Genomic DNA, 20,206 nt, shown 5'->3' with positions numbered 1-20,206 from the left:
GCGGGGTGGGAAGTGCAGGGAAGTGGCGGGACAGTTCAAGAAGTTTTTTTTTATTGTTCAAAGGGCTTAAAACTACAGGATTTATTTACACTGTCAGTAGTGTTCTAGTAACTTAATCTAAGTATTTAGGGGTGGGTGGGGTAAAACGGACACTTTAAACTTTTTTAAAATTATTCATAACTCAGAAACAAATTGATCAATTGAGCTCAGTTTAGGCTCGTCGCAAAGGGAAAGAATTGTTCTTTGTGTTGAAAGAAAAATTATTCAATTTTATCAACATTTCAACCCCTCATTAACATTTAAAAAAAAGTCAGAAGTGTCCGTTTTACCCCAACCTACACTTCTTACAATCTTCGATTTTAGATATTTAATGTAGGGGTGGTTGGGGCAAAACGGACACTTGGCTTTTTGTGAAATGTTAATGAGGGGTTGAAATGTTGATAAAATTTAAGAATTTTTTTTCAATACAAAGAACAATTCTTTACCTTTGTGACGAGCCTAAACTGAGCTCAATTGATCAATTTGTTTCTGAGTTATGAATAATTTTAAAAAAGTCTAAAGTGCCCGTTTTACCCCACCCTCCTCTGCTACTTATGATTAATTTGTAGGGTATTTTGAGGATTTTTGGATCTGCTGTTTTCAATAAGGGGGTGATTGAGTTCGTAAGAGGAACTTTAAGTTCAGTAGCGAAGTGGTAAAGCGGTTTAAGTCGACTTTTCTCCTACTTGAGTTTTTCAGGAATATTTCCGAATCTAAGGAAGATAGCGAAATTGTTGTTACAACCTTTTTTGTAGAGCCGATTGAGAGCTACAATAAATGTAATTACGAAAATTTCGCTATCTCTCTTAGATTCGAAAATATTCCTCAAAAACTCAACTAGGAGATACGTCGACTTAAACTGTTTTACCACTTCGCTACTGAATTATTTCAATTCTATTTCAATTGTGCTCACTTGACCCTATAATTGGCCTCTGCGCTGTTGCCTCTGTATACAGCAATAACTAAAAATAAATAATAAAATAAATCAATAAAATGAATAAATGAAATGAATAAATAAATATTTTTAGTGGAAATCAATAAACTGTAATATTTATTAATGATATGAAGAAAATTCATTGTAAATAAATCTTTTATTTGCATTAAATGAATTATTCATTCATTTGAGCAACGCGCATTAAGAAGCGATGAGTAGGACAGATTCAAGCGGAAGCCAACGTATTTTTTTATTGCATTTCTTGTTGTATTTATTTCGAGGGAATAATGTGATTATACGAAAGAAGTAATTTATTCGTTTCACATAAATCTTCTAGTAGTATTAAATGAAGGATAATTACCTGTGAATAAATCCTTCATTTTGGTGGAGGAAACATTTATTTATATCGCAAAAACGACTTATTCGATGCAAATTTAAATATAAGAAAAACGCTAGTTTAAATTTGGGCGAAAGCTTTACTCGATAATTTTCCATTCATTTCAACAATATTTCTATTGGAGATTAAAAAACTCAAATATTTATTCCAATGAAAATGTTCTAATGACATGAAATAAATGATTTAGTCGTTTCAAATAAATCCTCTGGTCGAATCAAACAAATTATGCATTTGTTTTAGAATTGTATTAAATTAAACAATCATATAAATAATATCAATATTATTAATTGAATTATAATATTGCTGCTTCGCATTTAGATTTGAAGCATTAAAATATAATTGTTATTAATAAAAGTACGATTCTCCAGACTCGAATTCAGAGGGTCAAAATAAACATAGAATCCAGTGAATAAATGTTCTCGATCTTAAATTATACACAAAACCCACTCATCTTACGAACGCTCTGAATGCCCGCAAGGGCTTACGTAACAGACATCAGTGAAAGAGTTCCAGGACTTAAAGAGAAAAAATTGCAATCTCAAAGTTTCTAAAGTTGGTCCAGGCGGGGGTGTATCACGTGTATTCCCATTGGTCGGGTTTGTTACGTGACTGGTGTCTGTGCCACGTGCCATTGTTCATCATCCTCCCTTACATAACGCAAGCGATACCCGGGAGGATTGATGCATTGGGTTTAACAGTATTCTCAAAGGTAAATTGGAAAGCGATAGGGGATTATTCATATTGTCCCCGCCACAGTATTTATCCTCTTATTACCAGTTTAATGAATGTTTATGTAACAGTGAAACTTGACTATTGAAAATGGAGCCTTTTGAAAATAATATGCGGAAAACAAAGCAGGAAAAAACATCACAGAAAAACCTATCGAATTCTATACAAAACCCGCCACAGTATTTATCCTCTTATTACCAGTTTAATGAATGTTTATGCAACAGTGAAACTTGACTATTGAAAATGGAGCCTTTTGAAAATAATATGCGGAAAACAAGACAAGAAAAAACATCACAGAAAAACCTATCGAATTCTATACAAAAAAATTGGCAATTGATAGGGCTCAACAATATCTACATTTGAAAGATTCAATTCTATCCAGTCATGAGCGAACAATTGAAAAAAAAAGCGCAGATAAGCTGCCGAATTCTTCAAAAGAATTGACCAAAAGCTAGTAGAAAGTTCATTAGAAATTTGATAGAATTCGTAGGTAAATGTTTCACGTTCATATTCATGGAAATTCGTTTAGAATTGTTATACTTTTCTTAAGAGATCTGGTGGGAAAAATTTTCATCGAATATTCTGTTATGCAAGTCAGTGGTTACACACCCTGAAACTTGGCCAAACTCATTGTTTGCAATCTAGTATTGCATTCAGCGGAAAGTTTTGAGTTTGAGTAAACGTTGATCTTGGCTCCTTATTTCATCGGGAGTGTTACGTGCCTGAGGAAATCATATAACACAATCGAGTGTGGGAATTTCCAGATATCTCCATACAATATTCCGCTCTTCATAATTTTACTTGATTTCTGTTGGACTTCTACAGAAAATTCTACCAATTTTCCCCAGATTCTACTGAAAATTTTCGCATTATTATTCCACATTGTTCTATTCATATTATTTAATTCATAAAAGACTAAATTTTACAGTTGCCCATTGTAACTTGTATCAAACCCTGATCACAGGAGAGTTCTTTAATGAAATTGCTAAAACTCCTCGTTCACAATTTACTCAAGTATTCATTAAAACTCTTTAACTCGGCAATCCACATCAACTGCTGAGGAATTAAAAAGTTGACTGGTGGTATATACCCCACATTACATGAAAAGTTACTGACCGAAAATGTGAATTGCATGCCTCCCACTTCAAACGTGTGTTTCAGTAATAAAATATCTCAGCTCCTATTGGGATACTCCGCGAGCAAACGGTCAGTGGAGGGGGCAAATGGCGACAAAAAAATTCAATAACTGGTAAAAAAAAATTATGCATTTTATGCCATTTATGAAATTACACAACAAATGTAATTACATTTATGTGTATTACATTTCTCTAAATTCTAATTAATAATCTGATATAACAATATCAATAAAAAATTAAAATAAAAATAAAAAATGAAAGAATGTTATTATCCTCGCTTTCGGCTCGGATTATACATTCACATGTGTCAGAATAGTATTTTTTGTTACTAGTCCGTAAAGTTCCACTTTTTCCCCCGCAAGTGTTACAGATCCTATTTTTCATACCTACTGCGTTCACTGTTCGGAATGGTAGTGGGGGTGAAATGGTTGTTTTTGTACACGAGTGCGTAAAGTTCGAGAGCGTGCGTAAAGTGACTTTCGAGGACGTAAAGCGAAGCTTTACGTACGAGAATTGATTTTGCGTATGCTTTATACACTCTAAACCGCTCCGAAAAGTGCACTTTTCATTCGCAAGATTATTTACTTTACCCACGACTTCTGAACTTTACGCACGTCATGCGGAAAACAAACACTTTACGCACGCTACACTTTCCGCACGCTGCGCGCCACGAAATTGGCGTTTTTCAGGTCCCTCGACCCGAAATAGTATATTTCGTAACGAGTGCAAAAAAGTGTTTTTTGGCGAGTGGAAGGTTTATATCACGAAATTCGTTACGCTGTGACGAAAAGTGAACTTTTCGGCACGCACCGCGTGCATAAAAGTCCAATTTCCGCCACATTGTGATGAAAAATATTGCTCGTAACTCGTGAAAAAATGTTTTTTAGCTCGTGGGATTATATCCCTCGCCTTCGGCTCGTATAAACCTCCCACTCGCCAAAAAACACTTTTTTGCCCTCGTTACCAAATATACTATTTCACGAGTTACGAACAATATTTTTCATCACAATGTGGCGGAAATTGGACTTTTATGCACGCGGTGCGTGCAACATGCAGAAGGATGAATTTGTTTGAATTGAAAATTAATATACACACCTCGCCATGGACATATCAACATATCAACCTCCCCCAGGTGCTTGCCACGTGCCTGCACGTGGGGAACAGTGACCTGTTTTCCAAGGCTCGGACATGTAATGTACTATTACAAACTATTACTCAAAAAGAGTAGGAGATTAGGAGAAATATGAGTTTATAATCCCAACCGAAGGCGAGAAAATACTTTGTTGACCTAACGACGAAATCTCCTACTTATTCCTCAATTCCATTAGTCATTTCCCCTCCAACACACGGATACACAGCTCCTATGCTATACCGTTCCGTTGTAAAGTTGAATCCCTCTGCTTTGCCCGAATTCTTAGCTCTCGTTTTTTACCATCGGACTACTTCTTTCATATGGGACCTTTGAAGACTCTCTTTGAATTAATTCATTCATCGATTCGTACATTGAAAGCTCGTAACGCGAAAACTAGTCTACCGTACAAGTCTGAGAATATTGTAACATTTTGAAAAGAAATTCCTTAAAGTATGAAAATAGGATATATATATATTCGATCAATGCATAATACGTTTCAGACGATATTATTGATACTTTTCAGGATAAAAATGCAGGAAAACTTGACAAATTTTTTACTCAAAGAATTTATGATTTCATACAGACGAAAATTACGAATGCAAAAATTGAATAAAATACTAACAATACTAATACTAATAATAATACTAATAATACTAATAATAATAATAATAATAATAATAATAATAATAATAATAATAATAATAATAATAATAATAATAATAATAATAATAATAAGAAATAATAAATAATAATAATAAATAGTAATAATATTAATATCAAATAAAATTATGTCAAGATTATTCATTAAAATATAACATTGTTACTTCATACTTAGATTTGACCGAGTGGAAGTACAATTATTATGAATAAATATAGTGCGATTCGAGGAAACGGAATGGGAAGGGTCTTGGAGCATGTAATAAATGCTGCCTCGCTTCAAAAAACACAGAAAACTTATTCCACACGACGTTCTTGGACTTCGTTGTATTGTCTGAGATACTTTTCTTGATATTTTGGTCCACAACCACTAGAGAATCTCGACACTTTACCGTTATCCATATTCTGAAAATTACCCCTAAGTGACGTACGAAAAAACTTCATGGAAAAACCTAGCGAATTGGCAACAAAATTTTATTGGATTTCTGAACTCTCTATTAGTTTTTACGGATTCTGGGGATGTGAGCGGATTGAGAGTAGGGTTTAATTTTTTGTGCGCGAGAGATGGAGTGATTTTAGGAATTTGAGCAGCGTAACCAGAGCAGTGGGTAGACACCGACCAAAAGATAGACGATTTCAACTTTTTTTTAGTATTCTATAAAAAATATATTAGAAATTGTATTAGAAATTTCCTTTTTTGATAATAAAACTAATGTATGATAATACGATGATTTTCTTGTTTTTTATTGATGAACATTTTGAATGTAAAAAATAGATTATCGCGAGGTGCAGTATTGGCCCTCAGTGGCGGTGTGAGTAGTTAGACAACAGACACGCAGTGTTGACGGAACAATGTGAAAAAACATTCATCAGGACAAATAAACACGGTATCAGTTCGATTATTATTATCGAAAAGGATCATTCTTCATTTTTAAACATGCAGAAGGATGAATTTGTTTGAATAACCATTAAATATGAGCGTCTATCTATTGATAACCCACACGGAGAGAAATTTTTTAGAAAAATTCTAGTACGAGTACTGGAAAAAATTACAATCCACCGGCTGTGAAAAATTCTAGTGCTAAAGTACAATTTCTTGGTATTTCTGGTAAAATTTCCGGGGATTTCTGTGAAATTTTCACCGAAATACCGGGAAAAATTCACGTTTTCCCCAATAAAATTTCTGGTGCCGGCACTGGAATTTTTCTAAAAAAATTCTCTCCGTGCACCGTCTATCTTCTGGTCAGTCGTCTATCTATAAGGTGTTTGGGCTGCATCCCACGTTTTCATTTTATCATTTATTCCTTCATTGTTTCCACTTCAAAACATTATTTTCCCATAATTCATGTATTTTTTCAGATATAGAACCCATCGTTGGCGTATTTAGGTGATTTATCAATTTTTGATCTCTTGACGGACCTCTAATTGTCCTTAACCGTCTATCTATTGGTCTGGTTACCCTAAATGCGGGGAAATATTAATTGGAATTTCTACGTGCTTTGTGTGGATGAATATTTTAGGCAGAGGTATGGTGGAGACACAGTCACCGCAATTCTATTGAAAAACTCCGCGGTTTATCGGTGCAAACACATTCTACTGAGATATTTAATATACAAATTCCTCGGCTGCAATTTTTAAAATTTTCTTGTTCAATTTTTGTAATGAAGCGAGATGATAAATGAAGTGGAAAATTTTACCATGAAATTTCTTCATGCGTGGCTATTCGCAATATTTCAATTATTTCCTAACAGAGGTCTTCGTAATTATTGCCCCAAAGGGTTTGTTCCCAAGAAATTATGTATTTGGCTCAAGAAATTAAATCGTGAGATTATTTCTCTCAATGATCGATCTCGACTCATTTTTCCATTATTAATTCTCTCATGGAATTTTTTCTCTCTGTGTATCAACGTCTATTGGATTTAATCATACTTGTGGAAACATTCACAATCCAAAGATATCCCAATGATTGTTTATTGTTTGCATCCATTCGCCCAGCGAATAATTGAAATGCGGCTCCCTCGCATATCAAATTTTGAATTGCAAACAACTGTGAATGGCGCAATGCGTGGGCATTGAATGAACATTGCTGTCTGCCCCGTTTCTCTTTCTACATTCAAATTGAAAACATTAATCAGTAAAGATGATATCTGACGCAAAAATTAATATTCAATCTCACTCATAATCTTCTCCCAACTGTTTCCATTATCCTTTCGTAACTGCACGGAGAGACAAGTTGGGTAACAATTACCTCGGGGAAAGAAAATGTATTTGATTCAAGTATATTTTGTGCTCGAATGGGGGATGGGTGTTTCAATTTGAGGATGATTATTTCGAATCAGCCCGGGGTGTGCCAAACGCTCTTTTTTTTTTTTAACCAAGTTTTTAATAAAAAAGTTTTAGAATAAAAAAAGTGGGTGTCAGGCACTCACTTTTTTTACTTTTATATTCAGACCCTAATGTTTTGACCCTAATATTCTGTCCCTCATTTTTTAACCTTCACTTTTTGACCCTTATATTTTGACGCTTAGTGCCTGACCCTTATATTACACTTGAGAGGGTTTGCTAAAACCCGGCCTGATACACTGAGAGAAAAATCCGATTCTTCTGACTATATTCCATGACCATCGAATTATAGTCAAAAAGTCCTCAACAATTTTTCATGGGTTACGGTAACTATGGCCGGAGAAGTAATTATTACAATGGAATGTAGTCACTGCAACTATTTTATAGTTCTGCTCACGATAGATTTGTCGTGGTTACTTTTGAACTTTGGTTAGTTTAACTGCATTTTGATTTGCAAAAATGATGTTATGTGCCGCATACAAAAAAAAATCGTATCGTTCACCAAAACTGCCTCAACTATTTTCTCATTGTAAATCGAACTTCAGATTTTTCTCTCAGTGTACTAAAGAATCATCTTCGAATAGAAATACTCATCCCCCAAAAATTCACTATACGGCGCAAAAAGCGCGATAAAAATTACCCTAAAAAATGAAAATTCGGTCCGGTGGGTGTACGGACAGATACGTCAGTTGCTCACTCCATCAATGACGCGAATACTGATGGCTCTCCTTCCAAAATAGCTCCATTGTCGAACGCTCCCTGTCCATCCCCATTCTGCGAATTGTCACAATCAGATGCACAAAATCGTGCAAAAAATATTTCCTCTCGAATTATTTACTAAGTATCTCTTCCAGGATTAAGACCTTAAGACAGATTATACATTTTACGTATTTGAGGGATAATTTGGCTATTCCATTTTCGTTCAGTAAAAATTTCTCCATTCATTATAAACTCAATGTATTAACAAATGTATTAACAATTATGTATCTAAATGTATTAACAATTTAAGAATTTTTATACATAAAATTTGTTTGAAGTCTAAACAATGATTGTAGCCCCAACTAATGAAGTCTTTAGTTCAATCGGGAAAACATTTCTTCATATTTTTTAAAAATTATTAGTTATTAACACAGATATTATCCATAACTATTTTCTTCATTTATCTAATTATTTCTTATTAATAATGATGATAATAGCAACAACAGCAGTAAGAATAATAATCATAGAAGTAAAACTGAAAATTCCAATCGATAAACTGATGAATAAATTTTTTTTTATAATAAAATTTTTGGAATTGGAATTGTGCCCCATTTTAACGTGTTTAACAATTTTTGATAATTTCTCACACTGAATATTCTCAAGAGACATTTCTGGCTATTCGGCCTTTCTAAATAGCCTCAAGTATCTCTTCCGGGATTAATCTCCCCTTAAGACGGAAATAAACGTTGCGTAATTGAGGAATAAGTTCGCTATTTCATTTCCCATTATTAAAAATTTCTCTATTCATTTCAAACACATTTTTGGTGGCTTTGATAAACTCATAAATTTATTAACAATTCAAGAATGTTTATACATAAAATTTGTTTGAAGTCTAAACAATGATTGTAGCCCCAACTAATGAAGTCTTTAGCTTAATCGGGAAAACATTTGTTCATATTTTTAAAAAATTATTAATTCTTAACACAGATATTATCCATAACTATTTTCCTCATTTATCTCATTGTTTCTTTTCAATAATAACGATGATAATAGCAACAACAGCAGCACTAATAATAATCATCATAGAATTAAAATAAAAAATTCCAATTAATAAAGTGATGAATACATTTTTTTTAAATAAAATTTTTGGAATTGGAATTGTGTCACGTTCTTGGCAATTTTTGAAAATTCTGTCACTGAATATTTTTAAGAGTCATTTCTGGCGATTCGTCCCTTCTAAATTTTCTCAATCACCGATTTTCCCTCGGCCAGAATCCAAAGAACACTTGAGGAATTGATGAGCATTTTAGCGTGCCGGAAAAAGGAGAGTTTTAAGAAGAGTGAGAAATTCGCAAGAGCACGAGGGACAGAATGCTGAGTTCTAATTGGCGGAAAAGATCGGTCAGACGGGGGAGGGAATATATTGAATGCGCAAGGGAGAAATGTAGGAGTGCGGTGGCCTCGTCTCTCAGCGGTTGCATACCAGTCCAACTGGTAGCGCGATACCAGTCGCGAACAGTTGCGGCGCGGCTTTCAAAGCGGTCGCAAGCTCTAGTTCTAGCTCCCATGTGCACCTCCGCATGAGCGCGGCACATGTTTTTTTTAAGAGTCGGTGAGGTTGTTGTTTGTTGGGAACACAGAAGTGAGGAGAGACAGTATTTTTCAATTGATGACTTGTTGGAGATGATTACGGCGGCGATCGACACGCGCACGAAGTCATGTTCATTATGGTGAGTCCCGAATTTATTCGACTTTTTGTGACTGATGATGACACATCCGAATCGAATAGAATTGCTGGCTCGAAATTTTTTCAGTGATTTGAACAAAATTTTTTGGAGATCGAGCAACTTTTATGTTTATTTCGATGACAATGTTTAAAACAATGACAATGTTTTGATTTTTTGAAATGAATGCTTTGAATTCGTAGCCTCAATAATGATTTAATTTCTAACCAATGAAGGGTTTAGTTGGATCGGGAAAATATTTATTTGAGTTAATAAACCTATTAAGTTGATGTGAATGAAAATGCTAATAAAAATCACGTTTAGATGTGAACGAAATATTTATTAGGAGCTGAGGAGAATTATTTACCTGATTCAAATAAAGTTTATCAAATGCAAAGACTTTTATGTTGATTTCGATGCAAATTTTTTGATCATTTTAAATGAACGCTCTAGACTTGTTGTCTAAACAATTATTAAATTTCTAGCTCATGAAGGCTTTCATTGAATTGGGAAAACTTGTTTATGTCAGAAAACATAATTAACTTGATTAATTTGATGTGAATGAAAATGCTAATAAAAACGCGTTCAAATATGAATGAATGATTTATTAAGAGTTGGGTAGAATTATCCATTTGATTAAAATAAAGTTTCTCAAATTCAAAGACTTTTTTGTTAATTTGAATGAAAATTTTTTGATGATTTTAAATGAACGCTCTAGATTCGTTGTCTAAACAATTATTTAATTTATAACTCATGAAGTCTTTAGTTGGATGGGGAAAACATTCGTTCACGTTAAAAAACCAAAACCTATTAATTTGATGTGAATGAAAATGCAAATAAAAATCACAATTAGTTTTGAATAAAAAGTTCACGAAGAGCTGAGTAGAATCATTTATTTGATTCAAACAAAGTTTATCTGATTGAATAAATCATTAAATGGATAAACTTTCATGTTTATTTCAATGAAAATATTTTAATTACACAGAATGAATGATTTATTTTATTTTCATCAAAAAATGAACTCATTATGATGAAATAAATCACGTTATTACCGATCTCTAATTAATAGAATCTGCATTTGGAGCAAGAGGATTTTCGTTTGCATAAAAAAATTGTCATGAAAATAACTAAATAAATCAATCAATAAAAATGCAAATGGAAATTATGTTTAATTTTTATGAAAAGCTTTATTACAAGCTATTAGAATGAAATTATTCAACACACTTGAATTAACTTCATTAAATTTGAATATGCTATTCTCCTGGGAGATAAGTCTATTATTATGAAGATGAGTTTCCAGAGATAAACATTTTTTACACCAAGAGAGATGACAGAAATTTTTGTACAACCAAGCGAAATTTAAAAAGACATCCTGAGGACAATTCCGCTGTCTCCCCTAGATTTAGAGATATTTATCTCTGAAAAATTCACCCTCAAGTTGAGTTGAATTGCCCTGTTTTTCCACTCCAGAGTAAAATCCTATTCTGTTTCTATCCATTTTTTTTTATTTTTGCGATTGTTTGTATGAAATCGTGACAAAGTAGACGAGACCCGCAGCTTTCGTTGGTTTTCTGTGAAAATGTTTTGACATGAAAGTATTCTCTAATGGAAAAATTGCAGTTGCAACACGAGCTCGTGTTTTTGTTTCGTATTGTGCTTTATATTTGAAGCCAACAATTGCTCGTCAATGGTATGAAGCCTCTCATCTGCTCGGTGTTCTGGCCTGTCCACGCGTACGTTCGATTTGGGGAGTCGGGCACTGTTGGCTTTTCAGTGAGAATTTTTATACACTGGTACACTGACGGAAAAAAATAATTTTATCAAGAGAATTTTATTTGAACCAACTATCATTTGGTTGTTAATTTTCAAATGAACATGAGTTCATAGTGAATACCAGTTATCTCTTCTTGAGATACATTTGATTGGGAGAAATTGAACGTCTCTAGAATTGAAGTTCCTTTTTTTTGTCGCAATAATGAGAGTATTTGATTTCTTTCTAGCCAAAAGTTTGCCAACTCCAGAAATTCGTTGGTTTACTCAAAAATCAAAATTATTCTCATGACTAAATACGTTGTTATCTTAATCAACACGATCATACGTTGTTCCAAGTAAATTATAATTGAAGTGAGCATTTCGTATGTCGAATCAGGATGAATATTGTTACGCGGAAAAAGCTTTGAGATTGTAGTAAGATGTCGTTGAGTTGAAAGAAGTTTATATTTATTGACTAAAAAAATCGCATTAGTTTACAATAACAGAATCACAGATTACGGCAATTCAACACAAACTTTGATATCACAAATTTCGTTCAATGTGATGTACGGAAAGCTCAATTTAAACATCGGCTTCATTCGAGAAAACAACATTCAATTTATTCCTCAATGTAATCATCTCTCAGGTTCGAATTTTTGATCAATTCATGAAATTAGAAAATTTCTGGACTGGAGATTATATTAGGTTTAAAAAAATAGAACTTTTCCATTTTCGTGGTGAATACGTGTGACGACGCCAAGAACTGTTTTATTTCATTCAAGTGAATGTGTCTCAAGAAGAAATAATTGATATTCACCGTAAGATCTTATTTATTTGAAATTGGTTCAAGTAGATAATACTTGTTTCAAGAAAGAAACTTCTCAAAAAAATCATTTTTGAGATGTTGAAAATGAAGTTTCATGGACAGTTAACTAGCGACTTTCGGGAAAGTGACATTGAATTCGATTTAGGGGGAACAAGCAGGTGACAGCGAGCATGTGATAGCGATCTGTGACTGAAAATTTTGTACTTAAGAGTGTGTTTACACTGAGAAAACATTAGTTCTGTGGAAAAATGTTCCCCTGAGGAGATCTCTCGTCATGTTGAATCAATTTACTTGTGGACAAAAAGAAAGTTTCCACCACAAAAAATCATGGCAATTCAAATTTTACGTAAAATTCTGTGCAATCCAAAATTTTTCTGTAGCAGGAATATGAGAATTTGCCGAATTATTTGAATTTTCACACGAGACATGAATATTTAGCAGCAAGTAATGCAGAATTTCCAATTAAATAAAAATCCAAGAATATATTCACCTTATTTTTTTTCTGAAAACAAAAATTTTTAATAGCCAAGTTTGCAGAAAATTCAGTCAAAGATCTTCAATCTTCAATTTATTATTAATTAGAATTAATTGACTAGACGGTGATTTTTCTTGTGAAAAAAAAAGAAAATTTGGATGTTCCAGCCCAATTCACTTCTTGGTACAGGTCCGACCGGAGTTGATGTATTTTTGAGGCTTCAGAGAATGTCTGAAGGTATTTTTCGAGGACAAAATTTAATCGAAGAATCTTTATGTCTCCCCGATGGAATTTCATTTATTCAAACCATCCCATTCGTCTCTTAATTAATACAAACATTTGCTCATTTCAACATTTCACTGTTCGGAAAATACAAATATGTATTCTGGTGATGAGAAGTGAAACGCTAGCATTTTCCAGTGAATCAAACCTTCCCGAGTATTATTACTCATGATTCGTTATTTGTTTCTCATTTCGCGCTCGGATCTATGAATTTTAATTGGATCAATAGGAATCTTCGCGTAACATTAAACAAAATGTGAATATCACCTAAACTCATAGATCCTCACGCATGAAAAAATTCGGTAGAAATGCTAGCGAATTCGGTAGAAAATTCTATTGGAATTCTATAAGAATTCTGTAGGATTTCTATTGGAATTCCATTGACAAATTCTTTTTGTTTTTTGCGCTGATTCTATTAGATATTCGATAAGAAAAAGTCAATAGATATTGAATTTCTATTCGAATTTTTTTCTTGAAATTTTTCTATTAAAATTATTGGGCGCAAATTTTCAAAGTTTTTTGCGCTGGATTTTATTTTGTTTTGAATTACAGGATCCGAATGGTGTAAACCTATGGAGTTCTCTCAGATCAAATGATTGTCGTACAATAGATTATATTTTTTTCCTGCCAACAGTTCTGATGACCACGACAAAAATTGATTTTTTGTGAAAGATATTAAATTTCCTTCTATTAAGTTGGTTAATTTTCCTCACGTAAATATGTTCCACTCTATCAAATATTCTCAGGTGGAACATATAGCTTTCGACAGAGCTAATTCCTAATAAAAAACTATTGCTTTTATGTGTGTAAAAACGCAAGTGAAAATCATTCACTGAAACGGTAAAATTTCTGATAAAAACTTTCATAAAAAATTCTCCAATTTCACAATAAATTTAATTCACTTCTTCCTGTCAAGTGAAAAATCCTGAACAAAGTGAACATCAATCAAAATTTTATCCAAATAAAGAATATAACATGTTAATAAATTCGCTCATTCCGGCGTTGAACCAATAATTCAATTCCTCATTAATAAACTCTTTTATTCAACCGAGGAAATATTTTTCTATTAAAAAAAAACTATTGCTTTGATGTGTGTAAAAACGCAAGTAAAAAGCATTCACTGAAACGATAAAATTTCTGATAAAAACTTTCATAAAAAATTCTCCAATTTCACAATAAATTTAATTCACTTCTTCCTCTCAAGTGAAAAATCCTGAATAAAGTGAACATCAAGCAAAATTTTATCCAAATAAAGAATATAACACGTTAATACATTCGTTCACTCCGTCGTTGAAACAATAATTCAATTCCTCATTAATAAACTCTTTTATTCAACCGAGGGAATATTTTTTTATTAAAAAAAAACTATTGCTTTGATGTGTGTAAAATCGCAAGTAAAAATAATTCACTGAAACGATAAAATTTCGGATAAAAACTTTCATAAAAAATTCTCCAATTTCACAATAAATTTCATTGACTGCCCCCTCTCGACTGAGAAATCCTCAATGAAGTGAACATCAATCAAGCGATTATTCTCAAGAGTACTCCCACCGCCGTGTGCCGTAGAATGATAATCAAGTGCTCGAATCCTCGAATTAAATCAGTACATCCCACCCCGACTTCCGTCTTTTAAAATGCATTAATATGCAGCTCTGTCTCGAAGTGCACTTGCGCCACATCTCCTTGAAATAGTGGCCCAAATCCAAAGCCCCAGATCTACACGAGTGAGCGTTCAGTAGACTGAGCCTGATGATCTTTGGTGATTACTAATTTCAACTCGACTGAGATATTATCGATTCCCTTGAATGACTGAATTACATGAACCAAAGTTCTCGCTGACGGAGTCACATGGCGCACTGTTACCCACACGCATTCATCGAATCGTTCTCCCTCGGGGGAAATACATGTTTGCGGAGGAAATATGAATCGAGCTGTCAACTGAGCCGAAGGGGCATTCGACTGAATAAAGTTAGAATAAATTTTCATGCTCCGGGCATTCTGATCTGTGTTATTGGGGCGGCCCTTCTGATCAAGGGAAATTTATTCTTTCTGACTTTTTCATCTCCTCAGGATTGAGTCCTCGAGGATATCCAAACACTTTGATCATTTCTCTTTCGTTAACGCTCTCTTCAATATTTATGTACTCATGTGGATGCGTTCTAATCGAGTAAACTTTTCTATTTGAAATTTTTGTGTTCATTTCAACAATATTGACGTTGGAACGTCATAATTCATTAATTTCAAACGAATGCTTTATCCGGATTAAGTGAATAACTTATTTGATGCAATTGAATAATTAATGCGCGTTAATGCACTAATTCCTTCCGGCTTCTGGACGATGATTCCATTTATGAATAATAGAGTCTTTATTTGGATCGAGGAAATATTTGTTTATATTCTACAACAATTTATTTGATGTGAATAAAAACGAAAATAAAAGTCAAGTTTAAGTTTGAATGAAGGTTTTGGTACGAGCTTTCGAATAAACCTTTTTTTATTCGAAACAATTTGATCTACTTTAAATAAAATATTCCTATTTAGACATTTAAATAAAAAACTTAGAAAATTTGACCCGAGAAATTTTCTATGGAAAATATCTGAATTGCATTGAATTGGGAATGGGTATTTCAATTCGAAGATAATTTTTTTGTATCAGGCCGTCAGACCGTAGGATATTTTCTATTGAATTTGCTAAGTTTTTCTCGGAAATTTCGTGCACGTGTATTTTTTCCATAAAAATGAACAATGAAAGCTCTACACAAAACAAATACTTTGATGAGTGATTACCTGAGGTCCCCACAGAGTGCACAATGTAGATTCTTCCGGCTGATTTATCAGCTGATGCGCAAGCCGAGTGGTTCAACGGGCCACAGCTGAATATTTACTCGCAATCAAAAAACAACGCGCTTGAGCGAAAACCACTTGCGTATTTGTTCTACCGCGCACCAGAGCAGTCACGAATGAATAACTTTGGCTCTTTCGCCGCCGGAACCTGCAATGGACGCGCCAAAGGGATTCGTTCGAACAATGCATTTATGTACTTGAAAGAAAGTAGAGAAGAGTAATAATCCTCCACACATTCATACCCTTCGCCATTACTTTTCACGAAAAATGAGGGAGAGGTGAAAACAAAAATGGGGAAAATATTCTCGGATGAAAAAAATTGGGGCCATAAATGGAGAAACTGGCGAAGAATGAACTGAAGTATAGCTTCCAGACATTCAAGGCAGGGTAAATACACATCCACGGACGGAACAGTTGAGTAAAAATTATTTTGAAAATCGTGGAAAATTTTACTGTACGCCGGAAGGTACGTAAGCGTGGAGTGAAATTGCAATTTTCCGTACGTGTCTGTATGTGACAAAGTTTTTCTTTAAATATTCGCCAATGAATGGATGGAATTGAATCTTTTTTTTCAAATGTAAGTCTTCTTGAGCCCTATCAATCGCCATTAATCAAAATTTAATTCATCGATTAGTTTTTTTAATTTTCGAATTTTTTCCAAAATCGGTTGTCCCACGATAACTAAAAAAAATGTTCTGAATTGATTGAATGACGGCTTAAAAAAATTGTTTGAGTGTCCTTTTTACCGAGTTCGAAGATGAAGGCGATAGCAATAATCGTTATTTTGATTTATTTGAAAATTTGGAAAAATTTTGTATTTTTTGAAAATCAGAATTCCGGGGATACCTTCGAATATCATGCTTCAAATAAGTTCAATCAAAGCTCAAAATGTTTGTTTTAATGCCGTTAAGTCGAAGTTGAAAGATGATTACGATAGCTAAATTGGTTGATTTGATTTTTATGATAATTGTTGAAAATTTCGAATTTTTCGTGAATTTACCTGAAAGTGAGCTTTTTGATTGTTTCTTCAAATGTGATGTTTCAAATTCATTCAAGTATGTGTCAATAAAATTTTTCTATTGACATTTTATCGAAGGGCTGACGGGAGAGACAGAACTGTAAGAAAGACAATCGGTTGTATAGAAGAAAGGGATAATAAGAATAATGATGATGATAACATTCAACTAAATTGAAACACTTTCACTTTCACTTTCGTTCGTCGTGCGAGAAAAAAAATACAATAAAAAGAAATTCGTAATTTACTGTACGAAATTTCGTACAGTAAAATTAGCCATGATTTTCTGTGTAATTTGTATCCAAGTTTTCTCTCATTGTGAAGATGCATTTTTTAGTTTTTAACTTCAAAAAACTCCCATCTCCTCAGCCATCAACGGCTATAACAGCAATTTTAATTAGAAGTGAACAAAGGAAAGAATCGAGAGAAAAACATTCTTTCACTAATTGCCAACGTCTCGAACACACAAAGTCTTCTTCATCAGGGCATTCATTTACGTTGCATATAGAAACGAAAAATTTTCTCATGAAAATTATTACAAACCGGTTGTATTTCAATCTATTGCAGCAAAATTATTCATAAAAATTGAAAAACGTACCTATTTATCAACCCATTAGTTACTGAACGGTTGTGACAAAAATACACTGTTAAAAAAAAAGACATTTCATGGACTGTTGACTATTAATTTTCGGGACAGTGACACCGAATGCGATTTAAAGGAAAAAAATCATGAAATTTCAAGTTTTACTGAAAATTCAGTAAAATTCTACTATTTTAAGCAGCATAAAGATGAGAATTCCATAATTTATTTGAATTTCCGATCTTATATGAATATTCAGTGCCAAATTACATTGAATTTTCAATCTGAAATTTCATGATTTTTTTTTTGAAAATTCAAGAATAAATTTACCGAATTTTTCTGGTTTTCTATTAATTTTCAGGGGAAAATGGAACTGAAATTTACAGTTCTCTTTTATTTTTCCACGAAATTCTGAATTTTCAGTGACGAAATTCCTTGAAATTTCAGTGCTAATTAAATCCGCTAAAAATTTCCAAAAAACGTACCGGAAAATTCGGAAAAAAAATTTCAAGAAAGTCGCAAAAATAAATAGTTTTCAGCGGTCGGTATGCGCGGCACGATTTTTTAATGTAATTGTGGTATGATTGGCTCAAGAAATTAGTGTCGTGACGCCCCACAGTTTTTTCTCTCATGACATGATTTCCCCAAAAAAATTCAAATGCAAATTTCCGAGCACACGCGACACCCTTGTAATATTTCTTCATCTCGTCTCCAGCGGCTGGCAAGGTGCAAAATCCAGTGACTTATGCACTTCCACATTTTTCCGTGAAACTCTTGAGACTCCCTTTTCCTCTTTCTAATGCACGCAACAAAGACTCGACAAAGCCTCGTGTTTATCATATGTATAGACCACTCTGCGCTTTTTAGGTTCCGTGCCAGGCAGTACACTCGGGCTTTTTTCACAGCTCGCCTGTCAACTCTCGCCGTTGCAGTCTGCTCCGGCTAATCTATCTGTGTAGAGTGTCTCGGTACGTGAGAGAACAAAAGCAGGGCAGGAAATGAAGGTCATCGAGTTGACACTAAATCACGGGATATTTGAAGTGATTGTCGGCACGTGTATGTACTTGGGCGAGGTAGTAACGGTTTTCATGTGTTTTCTTCTCAATGAAAATCCTCGGGCAGTTATACGTAGAAAAACCTAAACGTAAATTACGCTCAAAGTTGCCGTAAATTCCGATGATTTTTTCGTATTTCCATTCACTCCTCCGTAATTACATACATTCGTAATAGGTTTGAATAAAGCGATAGAAATGCGATGGCTTTACATCTTGCTGTATAATTAAAGTAGATATGAATAATTGAATCAACATTCCAATCCCCCGAAAAAGAGAGAGACAAACTAATTGCATTCCATGAAAAAAATCGGTGTTCATGAGTTTGAATTAATTATTAATTGATTAAAAATTAGAATGGTATGCATCTGTGGTTGTTGATTGATCTATTCAATAGTCCATAGTTAAGTGCCAAAATGCTCCTGGAATAGAAAAATTATTTCAATTCAAGATCAGTCAGTTTTATTCCAAGGATATTCACGGTTTTTGTTAAATTTCGTGCACAGCAAAAGGAGAATCATTTACGCCCAACCTTATTTCTGAAAATAACGACTAGATTAAAATTCCTACAAGAACTTTTTTTATAGCTATGATTCTCCGTACAAAAGAGGTCTCTGACTAACTGATTTTGCTGTCTCCGTTAATTTCAAAATATGCCGAGACAACTCATTGTGAAAAGAAATTAATTCAACTCATTATATTCTGTTACTAATACTCTAGACAAAAATTGATTTGAAATGAATCATGACCTAATGTGGAAAAAAAGCTATTTCAAATACTTCGTTACTGGTTCAAGTGTTTCATCTCACAATTGGGTGAAGTGCAATTCACTGTTATCGATTTTTATTCCTGCGTAAACTTTGGAAAGAAGTGGCTACTGTCACTCTNCGTGAAACTCTTGAGACTCCCTTTTCCTCTTTCTAATGCACGCAACAAAGACTCGACAAAGCCTCGTGTTTATCATATGTATAGACCACTCTGCGCTTTTTAGGTTCCGTGCCAGGCAGTACACTCGGGCTTTTTTCACAGCTCGCCTGTCAACTCTCGCCGTTGCAGTCTGCTCCGGCTAATCTATCTGTGTAGAGTGTCTCGGTACGTGAGAGAACAAAAGCAGGGCAGGAAATGAAGGTCATCGAGTTGACACTAAATCACGGGATATTTGAAGTGATTGTCGGCACGTGTATGTACTTGGGCGAGGTAGTAACGGTTTTCATGTGTTTTCTTCTCAATGAAAATCCTCGGGCAGTTATACGTAGAAAAACCTAAACGTAAATTACGCTCAAAGTTGCCGTAAATTCCGATGATTTTTTCGTATTTCCATTCACTCCTCCGTAATTACATACATTCGTAATAGGTTTGAATAAAGCGATAGAAATGCGATGGCTTTACATCTTGCTGTATAATTAAAGTAGATATGAATAATTGAATCAACATTCCAATCCCCCGAAAAAGAGAGAGACAAACTAATTGCATTCCATGAAAAAAATCGGTGTTCATGAGTTTGAATTAATTATTAATTGATTAAAAATTAGAATGGTATGCATCTGTGGTTGTTGATTGATCTATTCAATAGTCCATAGTTAAGTGCCA

The 20,206-nt window shown here is 33.7% G+C and overlaps 1 protein-coding gene across 1 annotated transcript in view; it reads left to right on the top strand.

Annotated features, from left to right (window-relative positions):
• The first annotated feature begins 9,590 nt into the window (after positions 1–9,590).
• Positions 9,591–20,206, top strand: part of LOC107035710 (PDF receptor) — a 42,366-nt gene continuing 31,750 nt past the window's right edge. The window contains exon 1 of the mRNA XM_015253265.1: positions 9,591–9,796. The gene's annotated coding sequence lies outside the window, so the exon portion shown is untranslated. The remainder of the gene's footprint in view (positions 9,797–20,206) is intronic.

The sequence above is a fragment of the Diachasma alloeum genome, unplaced genomic scaffold (assembly GCF_001412515.2).
Source record: "Diachasma alloeum isolate Michigan unplaced genomic scaffold, Dall2.0 Dall_scaffold_00200, whole genome shotgun sequence".
Lineage (NCBI taxonomy): Eukaryota > Metazoa > Arthropoda > Insecta > Hymenoptera > Braconidae > Diachasma > Diachasma alloeum.
This window is presented reverse-complemented; position numbering and strand designations above follow the sequence as displayed.